General features: G+C 39.5%; 1 protein-coding gene across 1 annotated transcript in view; it reads right to left on the bottom strand.

Annotated features, from left to right (window-relative positions):
- The window catches only part of LOC119135344 (low-density lipoprotein receptor class A domain-containing protein 4-like), a 93007-nt gene that overhangs the window by 67309 nt on the left and 5921 nt on the right, over positions 1-19777 (bottom strand). The window lies entirely within an intron of this gene.

Here is a 19777-nt window from a genome sequence, read left to right as displayed (position 1 = left end):
TGATTGGAGCAGCTCAAAACAGAGGATGAATGTTATTGCGAATTCATTCAAGGCAATCTTTTCAAGAAAAACAAAACTTTTTGAGGATACTGTAGGTCAGCCAACACTGCACAGTAGTTGGCTTTGTTGTTTCAATGTGTACAAGAATTTATCTGCTACTCCTAAAGCAGCAACAGCTAGTAAATGAGGATGGATTTTGTTTATAAATAATAAGCATCACTGGTGAGTATGATTTATTATATCCATTAAAAAATGTTTATGTTATCTGAAAAAATTCCAATGAAATGTCGTCAGTGCTCAAAACATGTTTCCCCACCAGACTCCCATAGAAGTCAGTTCATTATGTCAAAGGTCATCTAAGGACAAAATACTACAGCTCCAACTACAATTTACATACTGTCGCTATTCCGTGTGTGTGCGTGTGAATCCAGCTGTGCAGCGGGGTAGCTGAGGGCAGCCAGCTGACATGACAAGCAATCCAAATCCAGCTTGTGATGATGGAATTTGACCTCAGGGTGGACATGTTTGCGTGTGCGCTCCGGTCATCTGAGGACATTACGTCTCTTTGCAAAGTTTGGATCCTTTAAGCTTTTGCACATACAGTGCACCTGCCATCTGAGATTCAAACTGAACACTATGTGTCCTTTTTTGGCCTTTATTTATTGTAATTAATCTTCTTACATTCCAAATAACCTATGCATGGTCAATGCCGATGGTTGGTGTATCAGTACAGAATAACAATTTAACCTGGGTTGGATAAGACTTTGCATTGTTTTGGAAAGGAGAAACTTAATATGATACCTTTGTGTGTATGAGAGAGCAAGAGAGAGAGAAGCACAAACTGGCATGAGGTTTATCCCGCTGAAATGGCAAGCATACCATGAATATGATTGCACAGCAAGGAAACAAGTGAGATGCTCCTTCGGTGTCGAGAGTTCTGCCCGGAAAATAATCGTTTCAATATGCAACCCCCATTTGTTTGTACTTTGTCTGACTCATGGCTACTAGTGGTGGGTTGAGGAAAATCAATTGCTTCACTCAACAACTCAACAGTGTTATAAATGAGGTTCAAGTTTGTTTCTACTAAAAGGTAAATATGGACAGAGCAGTGTCTGGGTGAGTTTCCATTTTTTTGCTGCTGATATAAACATTCAGACAAGAACACTGCTGAGGGCCATCACTAGGTTCAATGCACAATACGTTTGTCAAATGTTGCTTTCAAGGTTTAAAAATGCACAATGTAAAATCAACTTTCAACTAGATAGATGTAACAAATCATACTGAAACTTAGAATTCACTATATGTCCATCATGAGCTCAAAGTATCATGCGTGAGTGAATTACCCCTCCCCCCTTATTTTTGTAATATTGCCAAGGGAAACAAAGCAACACAGTTATATAACACAAAATATTTTCGACACCCTCACGGAGCATCTTTCTGTTCTACTTCTGCCAGGTTGTAGACAGCAATATGCTAAAGATGCTGCTCGTGGCATAGCATCTCACTGCAACACTCATCTGGAAGTACTTGGGGCTTGGGAAGCATTTGAGTCACAGGCAGATATTTTTTCCTTGGGGTGGCGGGGCCAAGTGTACAAACTCAAAAAATATTTCGAAAAATTTCAATAAAGATTAATGACGAGTTCCCTACAGGGGACGGGTGGAAATGCGGTAAAAAAAAAATCCTGGTACCTAAAAATACCTAAAAGTCAATTATTTGACCAGGCACCTGGGGGTCCAAGCAAATTTCATAGTCGAAATCCCACCAGAGTGCTGTTGAAGAAATGGCAGTTTTTGAAGTGATGCCAGTCTGCATCGTGACTGCTGTCAAGGTGCCCAGCAGCTTTAATGGCACATAGGCTGTATGTCATGGGTGTCAAACCCAAGGCCCGGGGGCCGGATACGGCCCACCACATCATTTTATGTGGCCCGCAAAGACAAAATGTGCATCAACTTCATGTGTCAATACTAAAATTACAAATTGTTTACTTTAAAAAATATATATATATTGCTGGCAATATTTATTACCATTCATCATTTAAAAATATTTCAACAGTTTCTACTAGTCTCTGATTTCCAAATCAATTATTCATAAATTCGTTGACAGTCATAATGGCCCTCCGTGGGAACCTACGACGAGGATGCGGTCCGCAGCAGAAATGAGTTTGACAGTTCTGCTGTATGTTATAAACAACGAGAACATTGTCTGTGGCACGTAGGCATGCATGACCTCTTACTTTCAGTTCAATTACTGATTTTACTTGTTAGGTGAGATGTTTCCTGTAGATGAGTTACTTGAATGATAGTTTTCACAAAATAGCTCCAATTAATGACTTTAAGTACATCACTAAGTCCTCAGAAGCTTTTGGTAATGTGCTCGTAGATCACTTAAGGACAGACACTTTTTCACACACAGATGGACGAAGATAACACCACTGATGATTAATGAGAGATCCACTTTACTCTACTTCATTAGTCCCATCTGTACTGTACTTCAGGTTGACGATCTTGGCCAGTGGCCAGCGTGCAGTTCACGGAGGCTTATTAAGGGTGGGCCCAGCATCTAGCGTCTTGCACCTTAGTAAAGATTCAGCTGCTTTGTTTGACAGGAACACAAAGCAAGGACTTTTTAAAGTTACTCAGTGGATAAAATGAATCCCCCCTTCCAGCATTGCTAAGGGCACCTTGACAAAGTCAGGATGCAGATTAGCATCTTTTCAACGACTAATTAAAATGCATTTTCTGACTCCTTTTTCTATATCTGTCTGTGATGCAGGCAGCACAATAGACTCGCGATTAGCAAGTCTGCAGATTGCGTTTGAATCGTGGTTAAGGAGTTGACTTAGGACAGGCTGATCAGTGCTTTAAAGCCTTTTGCAAACAAGAAAAAAATGTAGAAACTCCCACACTTGCTTTTATTACAATGCTACTTTGCTATCAAGTTGCCCTTAAGCAAAACATTGCACCTCCTCACTCTCGGCTCATTTATTCTGGAACTTGATGCTCGCACAAGTTATTGATTGCTACAAATATGGAAAGTCTTAATACATAGGTTTTTGGTAGTGCAAAAAAATTCTCTTGGAAACCCCCCCAAAGAATAGGAGCGGGCCTTAAATTTGACAAGAATGTCAATATAAACACGTATCAACTGATTTGTTTCTTGTACTGGAGAATAAAAAGTCTGCACTATTTACAAGACATTTGTACAATAATTCCCAAAAACAAGAGTTCTGTCAAGATGACACTCGACTCACGTAATTGAATTGATTCTATTGAAGCTGTTTTACTACGGTAAACAATTAACTGAATTGACTTATGATGACATTCATGCATATAATCATTTGCCTTTGGAAAAATGAGCAAATGTATCAATCACCGGCAAAGTCAAAATGGTTTGAAAATGTGAAATGAGGCAAACAAAAAAAGAAAAATGGCAGTCAAATCAAACAAAGATGAGCGTCAGGCGTCATTTATCACACTCCTGTCTGTCTCACGCTGTCTGCCAGCTGAGTTGACATATTTGAAGGAGATTCATCAGGCTATGTATCATCACTGGTATGGAAAGGCACACAGTTTGAAGGTTTCAATAGCTGCAATGACAGAGGACAACGGAGCAATATAAAGAGAGAAAAGTTAAAAATGGGAAAAATTAGCCCACTATTCTACGAAAAGACTTGGGATTTCCGATGAGCTGCAAAAGATTTACATGGCCAACCGTACAACTTTATTGCATCACGGACTGGTTTCATGTATATTTATGAATCAATGCAACCAGAATAGAAAAAAATAAAAATAAAAGGATAGCATATAGTATGTGTCTCCTGTATTATACTGTTAATAGTTTTCTGACCAGACCTGCTCTTCTTGTTATACAACAATCACAAAAATCCGACTGAGAAGAGTCAAGGCAAGTGTCTGGGGAGTGGAGGGAAATATATGTTCTTAAAGTTCAAACGAAAATCAGACAGGCAGCAGAGTCAAACAGAATGACCCGCTCTCCAGAGAACAGTCTAACTGTCTGGAAGGAAATAAATTCCTCAGACTAAACACGAACGGAATGATGGCACCGATGCAACACACATGCGCACATAAACAGGAGCATGCATTTGCACGCACGCATGCACAAACGCACGCACACACACACACACACACACACACACACACACAGTGAATTGATGGGCAATTTGTTGCAAACAGATGAAAAAAGGAGACCGAATGTTCCCAGTTGTAATGCACGATCTTCTTGAATCGAGCCTCGTGATAACAAAGGGGTCCCAAAAACTGCCTCTGCCACTGGACAGGGTTAAAGCATTCATTCATAAATATGTGCAGTGAATTCTTTGGTGTTTTAACCTATATAATTTATCCATACATTTTCATTAGGGCTGCGGGTGAGGTGAAGGCTCTCCCAGCAGACTTTAAGAAATTGGCCCAGCACACCCTGGAACAGCAGCCGGTCACAGAGCACACACAAGGATTCACACTCACATTTGCACCTTGGGGAAATCACCAATAAACCTAACATGCATGTTTTTGAAATGTGGAAGGAAGCCGGAGTAGCTGCAAAAAACCCACGCAGGAATGGGGAGAACATGCAAACCCAACGGAAGATCTTGAACAATTTTTCAAAAAGAGGCCATTGTGCTTGCTTCAAGCTTTTTTACCACTCACGCTTGGTTTACGCCAAGAAAATACATAATACACATTGTTTCTTTAACAAAACTGTAAATCTTTGCCTTTCCAAAATAGAGAATACTCAATACTAATATATCAATACTATTAATTATTTTACTCTTGCATGCTACTTTTCTTGTTAAAAACACTTATGGGTATTGTTGAGGGACGGGTCTTTTCAGGCCTTTTTAAAAATTCATTTCAAAGACAAAGGTTGATTTAAGTTGGTCAGGGGACAAATTAAACTTGTAAGTGAAAGCATCACTGTACACGGACGTTTGCGGTGGACTCAACAAAAAACACATTTGCAATTTATTTTGTACCAGTATATACAGTAACCTTGATTTTGACAATGACAACATTAGCAAGGTAATAAGGGACCAACAAAACTTGTCTTATGCGAAATGTGCTGCGGGGATTTTAAATAGAGGACAAAACAAAGACGTGAAGGAACACAGTTGGCCTTGTGGGATATTGTGCTCCAAGAATGTTGCAAATTATTTTATGGAGGACGGGGCTGGAGAGTGACTTTTTCTTTACGTCACTGTACTTTGTCCCTCTTCCGCCAATTCTCTCTGCAAGTGTAGGCTTTTTCTTCTTGATGGTAAAAATATGGATCAGTGTTTCCTAACCTTTATCGAGCCGCCATATTTAGGCACTTTGCCATCACAGCAGAAGTCCTCTTGCTGCGCCGTGCTACTCCGTACCATCCAGCAACGCTCCATTCTCCCAACCCCATACACAATAAATAGCTGAATGCAGTGTGAAAAGGATTTTAGTGGTGGCACAGCACTGCAGCCAATGGCTTAGGAACTACAATTTTGAAAATCTTTGTTTACTGTGAAATTTCTTCAGACAAGCTCGAGTCTTTGTACTGATGCGCAGCAATCCAGAAATAATTCCATTTCAAACAAACCGCGAAAGCTCATGCATGATGTTTGGCAATTTCCATCATAGTAATTAGAGTTACTTTTAGCATTCTAAACATAAGATGTTGTTGCAGTTAACTTTGTGTGTTTTTAAAGCATTTTATTTGCATTTTATTGTTTTGTTTTTTTCAATTGTAGTGTCGTTATTTTTCAGTAGGCAAAGCAACATGTACACACTGACAAACTGCCTTACGCACACGCGGACACAAGGGCAGTCACAAACACACACACACGCGGTGGTAAGCTATTTATACAAATGAGCCACCGTGGCTCAGACAGGCTGAACGGCAAAGGTATTAAAGATGCTGTGAGATTGAAGAGGAGAAAGACTAACAACAGAACAGAGAGCGGTAGCTGAATTTCTCATTAACTGTAAATTGAAAAACAGCCAAAAAAGTCTGCTGGTGGGATAGCTGCAGTGATTTGATCTTACTTTTTTAACCTTCACAAATTTCATGAGTTGAGACACTTACACTCTCTTTTTGCTCATACATAGTCAGTGTTTGGAGTGTTTTCTTTCTGTGCAGGGAAATCATTTGAACATGGGTTAAGTCTATGCAGCAGTCTCAACTTATTTATAATTAAGAGTCATTGAAATCATTGGACGCATTGTTTATGCTGTATTGTTAACTACATCATGCATACGTTTGCCTTTTTGATTTGAAATGTAGTTAAGAAGTGAATGTTTCTTTTTTACTCAAACAAAGATGCACAGCTAAAAGCAAGTGGAAAATGACATCAAATCAGCCGTTGATAGCACACAACGGCATTGAATATATCTGCAGTGGTAATTCACAAACATAGTACCGTAATTTTCGGACTATAAGTCACGGTTTTTTTTCATAGTTTGGGTGGGGGGGCGACTTATACTCAGGAGCGATTTATATACATATATATGGTTTTTTTTCACTTTTTTGGGCATTTTATGGCTGGTGCGACTTATACTCCGGTGCGACTTATAGTCCGAAAATTACGGTACTGAATATGCCGGATTTAGCTGTTTAATTAATCAAATGGAGCATGGCCTATTGTGGTGTTTGGTACGTGAGGTTATTCAGCTTCATGAGAGAGTTGACATTCTCCACTGTTCAACAGCAAATGCATATTTAATTATTTTTTCTTAAATGAAAACGTTTACATAACAGCAAAAGCATTCACATTGAAAACCAGTTTTTTTTTATAATTCTCATTATTTAATTCTTATATTTTATATGGGCTAAAAGCACATGAATCAACTGATCGAAACTATTCTAACGTCCACATATTTCAGTGAACCTTGAGCACTAGTTTTCACATTCTATAAATTCAAATTCAATTAATTACATTGAACATTACTAAGTAAAAGAGCGACTGAACGAAGACATTTTAACAAGACTACTTCATCTTTCAAGCAATTTCTCTGCCATACTTTCGACATAAACACCATTGGGAAAAACATATGTAGATACATTCATCCTTATTCTTGATTGGATTTTCTAGTGTGGGTTTTTTTTGTGGCTTTATCATTTGATAAAGATGAACACTGATTGGCAATCATTTCAATTATCAATAGATGAATTGACAGTTAATTAAAAGTGCTGATTTGTGACATAGGACAAATACAGGACATATGCAGTTTAGTAGAATGTAGCTGTAACAAAAACAACGATAATATAGAGTAAACTCGGGCGTTGAGGAAATTCTGGTCCACCATCCAACGCCTCGGGAGGGGGAGGCAGTGCACCTGTGTATCGTGGGAACAGGGTGCTGCTCACCTCGACTCGGGACATTGTGAGTCGGTGAAAATAGTTCGAAGAACTCAATTCAACCGACAGGCCTTCCATTGAGGAAGCAGAGCCATGGCTTCCTTCCGGTGGGACACACACGGAACATCTCACCAATGAGGGGGCATCTAAGCGGTAGAAAATGGATGGATGGATGGATGGATGGATGGATGGATGGATGGATGGATGGATGGATGGATGGATGGATGGATGGATGGAATCCAATACGGGTAATTTAATCCATATACGATGCTCATGACTGAATGCTTGGGAACTGATGCAAAGAGAGTTCATGTTGATCAGGTTGCCTAGCAACACAATGTGCATGGTACAAATATGAACAAATACAGAAAAACCTCTAACGCACAGCCCATTATTTTGACTGGATTGTTTATGATTGGCACTTCAACTCCAAGCCTCCATTAGCAGGTGTGAATGCTCCGCACAGGTGAGGAAAAAGTCGACTGGCGCTGAGCCTTTATGTTCCACTAATTAATACGATATAATGTCCAAATTCAGGCGTCATTATAATGCAGTAGGGATGGTTGGGCTGTGGGCGTACAGTATAGGGGCCACGTCTCGCACCTCCCGTCGACACGAACAGCCGAGTCGCCCGGGAACAGTCATCACCCATCGTTACCAGCAGATCTAAGACGTTCACCTTTAAGAGGTGCCAGACCTTTGTACAGCCTCCAGAGTGTGCAAGAGAAAGATCTTACACTAACCGTGCAAGTTTACAGTTCACTCATTTATCGCAGAGGTTGCAGAATACCAATAATATATGCATGTGAGGTGCACATATTATTTTTCTTCTATTGGGGTCACTCTTCTAATGTGAAACACTTGAATATTTGTTGAATGGTGTGTCTGTGTGCGTGTGTGTGTTAGCCTCTCTGGTGTTCCGTGACAGAGACCATTGACGTGCTAGCGTTTAAAGAAGAAGAAAGTTGTTCTATCGAGCAGTGGTAGGCTTTACTAAATGATACTAAAATACTAAAGTGTTAAATGATCCTAAACTAATACGCATTATCTGCAGTGATAGTCCATGTGGAATAATAATCACTGCAAAATCCCTGAATATAGTGAATAATTTAAAATATAAATGGGTTTACCTTTTTTTGACATGCAGATCTGTTTAATGAAAGACAGGTGATATACTCACTGAAAGCAATGACGGGTGGATGCACGAGTTTATTTAATTGGAATTAATTGTTCTGGCTGTCACTAGACATGTCTGGCATCATTGATAGATGAATGAAGATGTATTTATAATTAATAGTCATTTCAGCTCATATTAAGTGAAACTCTGCATCATTTCCCACAGCACCCATTAGGAGATCTAACAGCACACAGTGTGTCACGACACCCTTCTTGGGAATCACTAATCCAGCTAATCTACATGTATTTTTCTTTTTTTTTATCAAGATCTACATGTGGCAAAGGCTTGTCTGCTGTCACTGTAAACACAACATATTTGAAAAATGAGTCACACAAAGATACCTGCTATTTCCAACATGGTTTTAATGCAGGCAAAGCTGTCAATTTGCCTAGGAAGATGATGCTACGATTTGGGATGTAACAGACAGGGGAAAAAAAAGAAAAGGGGAGAGGAATGACTAACAGGATGAAGGGAGATTTCGGATGGGTTGAAGGCGAGCGGCGAAGAATAGAACAACGTGGGTGAGGAAAGGAAAGGAAGAAAAGGCAAGGAAGGGAGTAAATGAAATAAAAAAAAAAAAGCGAGAAAAAGAGCCTGTCTGGCACAGTAGACATGAATGCAAAAAAACTTCAGCCAGGGAAAGGAGGGATGTGAAAATGGAAGGGAGAGAGGGCTAATGCAGGGAGGGAGGAGGGGAGTGATGGAGCGATGCAGGCGAGGAGGGAGACGATGCTGACAGAAGCAACCAGGAGGGAATCATTAGACTTGATGGACTCACTGAGGCTGCACTTCATAAACACTGTCTGGCTTGCGAGTATGCATGAGTGTGTGTGTGTGTGTGTGTGTGTGTGTGAGATGGAAGTGAATATGAAGCCTTCTATTGCATGCAGATCTATTTAGTCGGAGGTTCCTCATTTGTCTGTGATTTCTTTAGCGAATCACCATTTATACGGCAGAGGGGAATGGAGGGAATTGTCGAAATGACATTTTCGGTCTGCCCGCCTGCTTCTATCAGAGTTTCTGTTTTACATCAGTATTTTTATGCCCTCTTTTATGATTTTCTGCTTTTTCTTCCAACAAGAACTGTATAATTCAAAGAACAGCACGGAACTACGAAAAGGTTGCAAGCTTATAAGCAGTCTGGCACTTTTTGCTATTTTACCACTGCCCAATTGTTTGTTTCTACTTTTTGATATGTATTAGATGCGCTTTGATCGGTGACCGATCGTCATCGGGCAATATTCGTGAAAAAGGATAGGTACTCAAAGCCCTTCATGACCCATCATCGCCCTCATTGTTCTCATTGCTCTCATAGCGTGCTTACTAAAGATACCATTCGCGGTGAATATTGAAACCTGAGCTGTGAGCAAATTTACACTTCAATATTTACTTTCATCAGCAGTACTGAGTACACTGCTGCAGTTATACTTGAGGAATTGACCTGGATGTCATTATTTCACACAACTTAGAGTCACAGTTTGCTGCTAAAATTTTTTTTTTAAAAATCTCTTTTTTTTTTAAATTTTTTTAGCAGCAAACTGTGACTAAGTTGTGTGAAATATATATATATATATATATATATATATATATATGGTTGAAGCTGTTCTGGAAAAAATATTTTTGCACATTTGCAAACACAAAAATGCTTTGCTCTTTGTCAGTCTGATGATACTGAGCTGGTCACCCCCCCCCCCAAGAGTCACAGCACAGTTACATCACACATGTTTCAAAACCCAGAGGCAGCATTTGGTTTCTGCCCCACTGACTATAATTTTACTAGGTTTTATCAGCCTTGCACAGACAAAACTGGGTACAGCACCTGCTGGCAATGATGATGGGATGCAGGTAAAAAAGCAGAAAACATGAATAAACTCATCAACACACATACACGCACACACAATGAGCCAGTGAATGTGTTGCAGCACATGAATTGTACTTTTAATTAAAATCGGCAGAAGAGTGAAGCGTATCAACAATACAACGTTCATAAAAGTCACCGTTTCTTGCACCTTTTTTGATCAAAAAATACGAGAGCAAGTAATACCAACCAGGGAAATGTCATTTAATTTAATAAAAAAAAAAATTCTTTCACTTGGAAGCCCACAAATACAAGCACTGTGTATGCACTCATTGAAAGTCCAGCATAGGGGTTGCACAAAGCACTTCAGTCAGAATCTGCAATGTACTTCCACTCTCATCAATGACTCAATTGTGTTCGGCCTACTTTTACTTGGCTAGTAATATTGCTCCGTGTCGTTAAAAATAATCTTCCATTTGTACACTGCTTAAAAGACAAGTTGTGCTTTTACCCTACATTCATGGGTACACAGTGTTACCTTGTTGAACATAAATTTAATGGATGTTCACAAAGCCATCAAATGACTCAAATTGGAACTGATGTTGCTGCAAAAAATAGCTTATTATTTGCATTTATTTCATTTTGTGATCCAAGTACGCAACAGCTAAATCTGCCATAAAAACAAATGCGTATATATGTGTGTGTTTATTTTAAAATTTTAATTACCTTAAACACTAGTAAACGCTTTATTGCCCAACACGGCTAGTTAAACAGTAGGAATTCGGTGAGTTCTCTTCATCCAACAGCAGTCCAAGCTTTTCGGAGTTCAACGAGAGTTGTGTTGAATAAAAGGGGCCAGTAGGTTTGCTTCAAAAAGGTACACGTTCCGAAACGTGGTTTTGTTCAAAATCATGCTTGTTTCCGTAAAAGATTTTGTCATCCAAGCCTCCCATGAAGTTACGTAAATGACAGCAGAAAGTTTTATTTGTTCACTATGATCCATCCATCCATCCATGCTTGTCCCCATGGGGGTCGCGGGGGCGCTGGAGCCTATCCCAGCAGTCATCGAGCAGTCGGCGGGGGACACCCTGAACGGCAACCGGTTCTGATCGCAGGGCACACAGAGATGAACAACCATTTGCACGCGCACCTATGGGCAATTTGGAGTGCTCAATCGACCTATCAAACATGTTTTCGGGATGAGGGAGGAAATCGGGGTAAAGTTAAAGAACTTGAACTTTTAAACCGGAGTACCCGGAGAAAACCCACGCAGGCACAGGGAGGACATTGCAAATTCCACACAGGGAGGGCCGGAAGTGGAATCGAACGTGCAACCTCTGAACTGTGGGGCGGACGTGCTAACTAGTGCTCCGCCTTTCACTATGATGTGTTTTGTAATTTCATTGGTTCGATGTGACGAGACTATTGGCAAATCTATTGGCGGCATTAAACTCTTGAGCAAAAATCTATAAATTAACTGTTACATTTAAAGTGGCATGATTCAAAGCGTGATGGGGAAAAAGGAGTGGCTTAGATTTTGAACCAACATTCTTAGGCTAAGTTTCATCTCCATCTCACTCGGCACCTTGACGCAAGTCATCAAGAAGAAGTTGAGAATGTTTCATTGTTTTTGTTCAAATTCAACAGCAGCAACCTTTTAACACATTTAGAAATCTTATAAATTTGACTTAAAACTATGAACTGTATGACAAGAACTGGAGCTTATGGTTGACCTGTCTAGTCTGACTCTAAATATTTTTTTAGCACAGAGATTTTTTTTTTTTAATGATCAAGAACCATTTTTGCACTTTGCTCCCTGTTTATCCAGGCGCTGCATACCAAATAGTTTCGGCTTCATATATTCATTTGCAGCCAAGACCATACTCTGGTGCGGTGGTGTGTTGCTCAGCCAAGGCAGCATCATTCTGAACAAATGAATAAATCACCTTCTTAAGGATAACGATTAGATTGGCGCTCTGCTATCTCCACACGAAGGCAGCGCTACACAGGAATGTATCTTCTTGAAAAATAACCTTACAGCGCTGAAGTATAAGCGCCTGTCACACCTCAGCTTTGCTTCGGTGAGACTTGAATGCTCTGATGCCAGGCAGATTTAAGTGAAGATGTGATAGGGCCCGACAGGAAGTACGGAGAGATACTATTACCAGTCAACGTCAGCAGCACCGCTTTATCAAGTGCAGTAAGATCTGCTGCGAGTTGGGTTCAAAATGGATAAACTCTGGTCCCTATTGAATGTGAACAGGGTAATAGAATTTGCACTTCAAATAGAGAAGAAAAGTTGAGAGGTTTTGAAATCTAGACTGATTTCAGTCATTCTTTATTATCAGATAAAATTCCAAACCTTCATACTTGTTGCACTGTAAGGTCGTTATAAAGTCATTTGAGTTTCTGATGGTTCGAAAGTTGTGTGAAGCAATACCAAAAAGGATGCACATTCTTCTCTTTCTTTGCGTTGTTCTATCGCTCTCTATTTTACCTTCCTTGCCCTTACTTTGACAGCTATTAGCACTGGCTCTTTCGGCTATCCACTCATCTTTTATTTACCCCCATTTTCTCCTGTATACAAAAAGCCTTAAGGTTTGTGGTTGGACTTAAGAGCCTCATGGACCAAGACGTGTGTGTACAGTACATCAACACTTACATTATGACAAAAATCCAATTCCTTAACAGCTTGAGGAAAAGATACCACACTTTTTGGGAGTCACAAAGAAATATAAAGTGTCCAGGAGAGATCTTAGTACTTGCAAGCTTGCATTAACACACATAAAAACGTTTTTGCTTACCTTTGCACTTTAGTGCAAGGTTTTTTTTCCCCCACCAAGTTACCTGATGGATTCAGTACTTGAGTGTGTATCTTTGTTTGAAACTGTTCACTTTTGCACTTGTCTTAAGTGTCACAATTTGTGTACATACAGACTCACTGATTTTGTGGTCTAAGTGGGAAATAAAGACATGAATCTAACCAGTCTAGATTAAATGCTGCACTTTCACTGTCCATTTGTTCCATATTTTCTCTCTTCTATTCATTTTAACCAGTCATTTTCTCGATTTTATCTGGTGTAATTCATCTTTTCCTATTCTGCGTCATTAAATTAAATACTACAAACACCATGCTGCTTTAAATATTCGAACCGCATCAGGTTTGGAATTTTAACCATCATGCTTTGCCTGTAGGGTCAGGAACAAAGACCCTCAGTGAATTTTATTTGACATTCTACTGTAAAGACCTTTGGAAATGTGTCATTCCGCTCCTTTCAAAAGAACACCAACTGCTGCAAAACATACCGAGACATTAAACAGTTTGACGTGTGCATTCAAAAGTTAAGATGGTGTCAAATTGGGTTAAGCTGTAAAGGTTACGTTGTATTTTAATTTCTTCCTGACACTGTCTAACATAAGAGTGTGCCACAAAATCAGTATGGCAGTTAAAGTCTATTTCTAATATATTGAGTCCACTCTGAGAACACCAAGGCCATCACATCAACACGGCAGTTAAAGTCTATTTCTAATATATTGAAACCACTCTGAGTCTTTACCTTTGATCAGCTTACAGTAACTACAAGACAAACTTGTTAGTAACATGCCAAACATTAAATGAGTGCTGCTGTAACTACAATGTGAGCCCAACCAGATGTCCTTTGTACAAAGAAATCTAAAATAAAATAAAAGATACTGAAATACCGAAATGTAAAGTGCTATAAAGTCGCTTCCATCACCGCTCGGCTTGTACAAACTCCATGTTGCTTGTTGAATCCCGAATATTTTAATGAGCTGAAAGAAGTGTCATTACCAGCTAATGTTACTGGGGGAGGCATGAAAATCAAATTGCACCCATTGAATGTCTCCTGGTACTAAAAATGACAAAATGAAATCATGTGTTTGAACAGTGGGTGTGTTTTACATGGTAACACACAAAAAAAAGGCATTGATTTGAAAAATACGCATTGGAAAATATTGAATTAAAAGGATAAAAGTTTCATTATCTTCTTCAAGACGTGCCGGTAATTCATCAGTTTAAAAAGTGTAGCGGGGAAAATAACACTATGAAACATTTTATTAAAAAGAGAAAAACCCACTATTAGCTTTCCACGGAAAAATTTAACAGCAGGCGATCAATTGGGTACAGTGCAATATTAATGAGATATTCTGCAACCAAGGAATAAATTATTTTTATGATTATTGCAGAAGCTGAAGCTGAAGTAGCTTCTCGGTACAAAATGTAAAATTTAGACAACCCTATACTTATTCAACTCATATGAATGTAAAAAAAAATCTCCACCCTGACAAATAGAGAAGCCATTCAGTTCCATTCACACCAGTTAACCTGACATTCACATATTTGGACTGTGATAGGAAGCTCAACATGTACAGAGAAAGTGTGAATTCAAATATTTGTTTTTCCATCCCTCCGAGCTCCCTGGGCTACATCCAAATCATTTGATAAAACCAGAATTAATTTTACCTTTCAAGCAGGCTACTACAAGGTTGGCGTGAACATTAGCCTTGTTACTTTGGATTCAAGCAACAAAAGCAATTAGTTTGTTGAATATGAATCCCTTCCCAGTTTTATGGTCATTAAACAGGAGCAATGAAGCCTCACAGTTCACAAAACCCACAGCCAGTCCATGTATAAAATTACCAGATAAAGCTAAGAGGTGGCACTACAATTTAATTTTTTTTTTGGAGCAATTAAACATTCATGAACCAAAAACATCTTTCACAAGAGCACCTGGGAAAAATCCAATAGGAACAGGACTTTTTGTCACATGCATTAATGGTGCATTCATCACACATTGCAGTGAAATTTGGACATCATTGCAAAACAAAACTATATTTCGTGGGTTATTTTGTCATCACAGTTTGCAGTCGTTCGCAGGATAATTTGTGTAAATGTCATATTTAAAACAACATATTTAAGTGTAATTGCATATTCTCATTCTTGCTGGGAACAAAATCCTTATCAGCTGCAAGATTTGCTTCAGTTTAATAACACACATCACCAAGTGACCCATCTTAATTTACTTCTCCCCCCACTGCAATATAAACACCCCCGATGATCATTTAGCTGTAATGGATTTTTTTGGCACCTCTCATCGAGTGAATCATTACAAACAGCAGGTCTGCCTGTCAATTCCAGATAAATTCAATACAAACCCATTCTGGAAGTGAAAGAGGGGAAATGGCTCAAAGCTATACCTTAAACCCTCAAGAAAGCAGAAACAAAACTCATACAGAGTGGCAGGTGGCCAATGCCACAGAGATGACACGCACCAACAGCAGTCTAGACATGTGGGCGCTTAATGCCAGAGGATTGTGGCAGTGACAGACAGAGGGGCTGAGACAGAGCATGAGATGATGAGCCTGAAGTGGCTGACAATGGGGGAAGAGAATTAAGCAGACACCGAGTGGGAGTCAGGTGAGCTCACAGGGTCTGTCTGACCTATGGCTTCTGCAAGTGAACACAATGGCTGTGTTAGTGTTTTGCCACCTGCGGGAAGTAGACTTGAAATTGCAAAACATAGGTATCACGACTTGTGCCTTATACGGCGGTGAAAAGGGAGGGAGATCGTCTGAATATTTCCAGATATAATCAATTAATATAACACACAACCCTTGATTAAAAAAAAAGAGAGATAATTATCTTCTATCTAAACAATCTTGTCAGCAGGATGCAGACAGAATCTCTTATTATAAAACATTCCGTAACTTTTTCTTAACTTATATCTATTATTATTGTCATCATTGTTATTATTATTATTATAATAATATTATTATTAGATACTATATATATTTTATAACAATTACATATAATATAAATTTGATAGAATTAAAATGCCATGACTACCTTTCTTCGGCTAATTAAAAAGCAATTCCTTCGTCTTTGTTAGCTGTTTGTGCTTGTGCTGTTTGCTTACATTCTGTCCATCTTCTGGGGCCTATTCATAAAACTTGACATCCCCAATCTTGTGGCAAGACAGCAAATGCAGCTCCTAACATAACATGCAGAATATGCAAAGTTGAAACAGATAAATACCTGCTTGTTATTGACTCTAATATCGCTTTGTGATCTGAGAAGAGTCTATAGCATTCTTGTGAACAAATACAATGACATCATTAAATTGTTGACATCAACTCGACTTTCATCGCATTATGTCAACTTAAAAGAATCTAAAATCCGGCAACCCTTATTCCAAGTTAGTGAAAACATCGAAATGAGGAGGCGACAAACACATTTCTCCCGGGCGGAAGCCAGCTTTCGCATATTTCACGCAAGCTTATCTCTGCAGTTTTCTGGACACAGACACAACATTCCTGTTTGTAAGAAACACCGTAATAGAAGTGGTTGCAGTTAATGCGTTTATCATTTCTACAACCGAAAGCCCTGAAGCAAGAAAAGTAAAGCGGTAATGGGTAATGGGAGGGAGATAAAGGTGAGAGACGGAGCGAGGAAGACAAAAGAGGGAGAGAGGGAGCAGAGAGAACAAAACTATGCTGCATTGCAGCACAGCCAACAAATATGACTTCTTTGTAGGGCTGTTTATGAGGACTCTGCCATAGTCTAGTTACACACAGGTCTTTTCCTCCGAAGCTTATCACACATGACCTTGTTGAGAGAGAGAGAGAAGGAGGACACTTGGACAGACCCATTATGACCCTGCTGTGTTTATTAATGCATTTTACCTTAACCTATGAATATGCACAGCAGTCCAAGAGCAAAGAAGAATGGGGAGAGCTATTTGTCCTTCATGGGTTATTTGTGGCTCGAAGCATGAGACCGCGGTGATAAAATGTGTTTCACTATCATCAGCGAACATTCTTGGCAGTGTGCACAATGCCATTCATTCAGTATACTTCAGTAAAGTTACATAGAGGGAAAAAGGCACTTGCAGTTTGACGAGTAATAAACACAATTTTACACTACAACAAACATCTGTAGCATATAGTAAATCACGAAACAGTGGGACAACAGAATCGCCAATGGATGACGGCACTAGGAGCCATCATAATGCTGCATTACTGAAAGAGGGAGACATTCGTAAAGATAAACACGGGGGACACTGAGGCAAGTGCTCATATAGCCGGCCAGCAGACAGAAATGTCAGTCGTCAGGTTATTGCTGTCAGTCAAAGTTCCTGCAGCAGTGTTGCGCAGTGCTTCTGTCTCACGTCGACATTTCTACTGTTCAATATCCTTTCTACCATAGCGACCATCACCTGGAATGAGGTTTCCTGCATTTGACTTCCCTCTTGCGTGCCCGTATGACCTCCATCGCCACCAACGAGTATACATATTTTCATACATGCAGTATATACAAAAATGAAGTAGTGGTTGGCACATCCACATTACAGCTTCCTTCTTAATACCTTATAAGAAAAAAATGTAGATTGCATTCTTATTAATGAAATATGCACTTCTCAAGGACTTACCGGTACAACCGTATGCGACCCACTGTGGTATTTTTGCTATAGAGATAGAGAATAATATGAAAATGCCACAAAGAATTCTATGTATTCAAGGTAGGCTGGTTTAGAGAGTGGGCCATTGGTGGCTTCACTGCTCGCGACGGCAAGTAAGCGGCATAGTCATTCCGTTCATATATAGTACGTACAAGGCTATGGAGGCTTCACTCACTTTCTTCATTGCCTTTTGATTGGAAAAATACATTCAGAAGTGGCAGAGTCGGGCATTTTATGGCAATTTTTTTTTTTTACTTCTTTCATTTTTTTGACTCCTGATTCTAGTTGTTGTTTTCCTTTGCTCGCCAGAGGGCAGCAATATGGGCATTGTATTTAGTCATCATCCCAAAATGCATTGCAGACATGAAAAATATGCCGACTATGGTGTGTCAGGTTAGGATGCTAACAAACCGGACTTTTTTTTAACTTACAATAAATGATTATACATGTCTAACAAAGTATTTTAATAGTACAGGTCAGTGTTTGTATTTTGAGATCCATTTGTCATGATGGGCAGGGTTCCTTTGAAATCATTTGGTGGAGTACACACCATTGCAGACTCTGAAATATGGAAACTGTTCATTAATGAAATATTCTTGTGAGATACAAGTCTACTTCTCATGTGTGAAAATCACCATCTAAAATATTTTTAAAATACTAGACTTGATAGATTGGTCTATTTGATTTGCTGAAAAGTGGCATGCTTTTGTGAACCCTCAATTTGCCACCCTCACCTACCACCATCCTCGTCCTACTCTTCACCACCACATATTACTTTCATTCTTCACTCTCATTTATTCTGCAGAGGAGCTCCTCTTTGTCAATTTTCCCCGACCCTGTCATTCCATCCTCTTGCAAACCTCTTCATGGCTTTTTTTTTCTTGTTCGTCTTCTTCCAGTCCAGCCCTTCAGAGAGATACATTTAAAACTCTTGTCTCTCCTTCTCTCAGGGCAGAGATCAACCTCAGCCCATTTCACACATGACAGAGTGTGTTGTACGCCACTGATGTATGTATGCTAGTAGTAGTGGCAGCACTGATGGGTGGCAACATGCAGTGATACGGAAATGAGCAGGGTGTGTAAGCAATGTGTCTTGGTGAAGGGCAGCAGAGTTTCAATTGAATTTCAATTTACTGTGCCAGATAAACGTCTTGCGGTTCCATCCGTAGCCCGAACATTCTGAAATAACAACACATCAGGAACTTTTCTTCTGATTGAACTGAAAAAAAGCACAGAAGGGATGTGCATTTCCACCACTAAGCCAGATGCAATAGGTATGAAAAGTGCAAATATCAAGTTTAAAATCACACTTGATACGTCACGAACAGTTTCAGTTGTCCAACTGCAAAGTATATATTTTCAAGCAAACAGACAACAAAAGAATTTATCCTCTGGATTTAGCACCTGATTTATCAAAATCCAATAAAACAAGAAATCAAACTCCATTGCAGTACAATGCTTTAGAGCACCGGTGTCAAAGTCAAGGCCCAGGGGCCAGATACAGCCCGCCACATCATTTTATGTGGCCCGCGAAGACAAATTGTGCATCAAATTCGTGTCATTACTAGAATTGCAAATTGTCTTCACTTTCAATATCTTTTTTTTAAATATTTGACCAGTTTTTACTCGTCTGATTTGAAAACGAGTTATTTGTCAGTTTGTTTTGTAGCTTTTACTGTATATAATATGAGGTGCTCATACATTTATTTGGGTTGACAGTCATAATGGCCCTCCGAAAGAAGCTATGACTAGGAGTTTGACACGCCTGCTTTCGAGGCTCCTATTAATGACAATTTCACTGAAAGTCCATATTCTAATCACATCTACATTGCAAATAGAGAAATGTGCTTCTGCTGTGATAGATGGCACCAACCAGCAAGTAAGTGCCAAAGCAATAGAATGAGGCAGGCAAGAGAATCTCTTGCTCCTCAGGGTCCAGTAAGGCACCATCTGCCCGGAGGCACAGGAAGCGGTGCC

This window comes from Syngnathus acus, chromosome 16, assembly GCF_901709675.1.
Source record: "Syngnathus acus chromosome 16, fSynAcu1.2, whole genome shotgun sequence".
Classification (NCBI taxonomy): Eukaryota; Metazoa; Chordata; class Actinopteri; order Syngnathiformes; family Syngnathidae; genus Syngnathus; species Syngnathus acus.
This window is presented reverse-complemented; position numbering and strand designations above follow the sequence as displayed.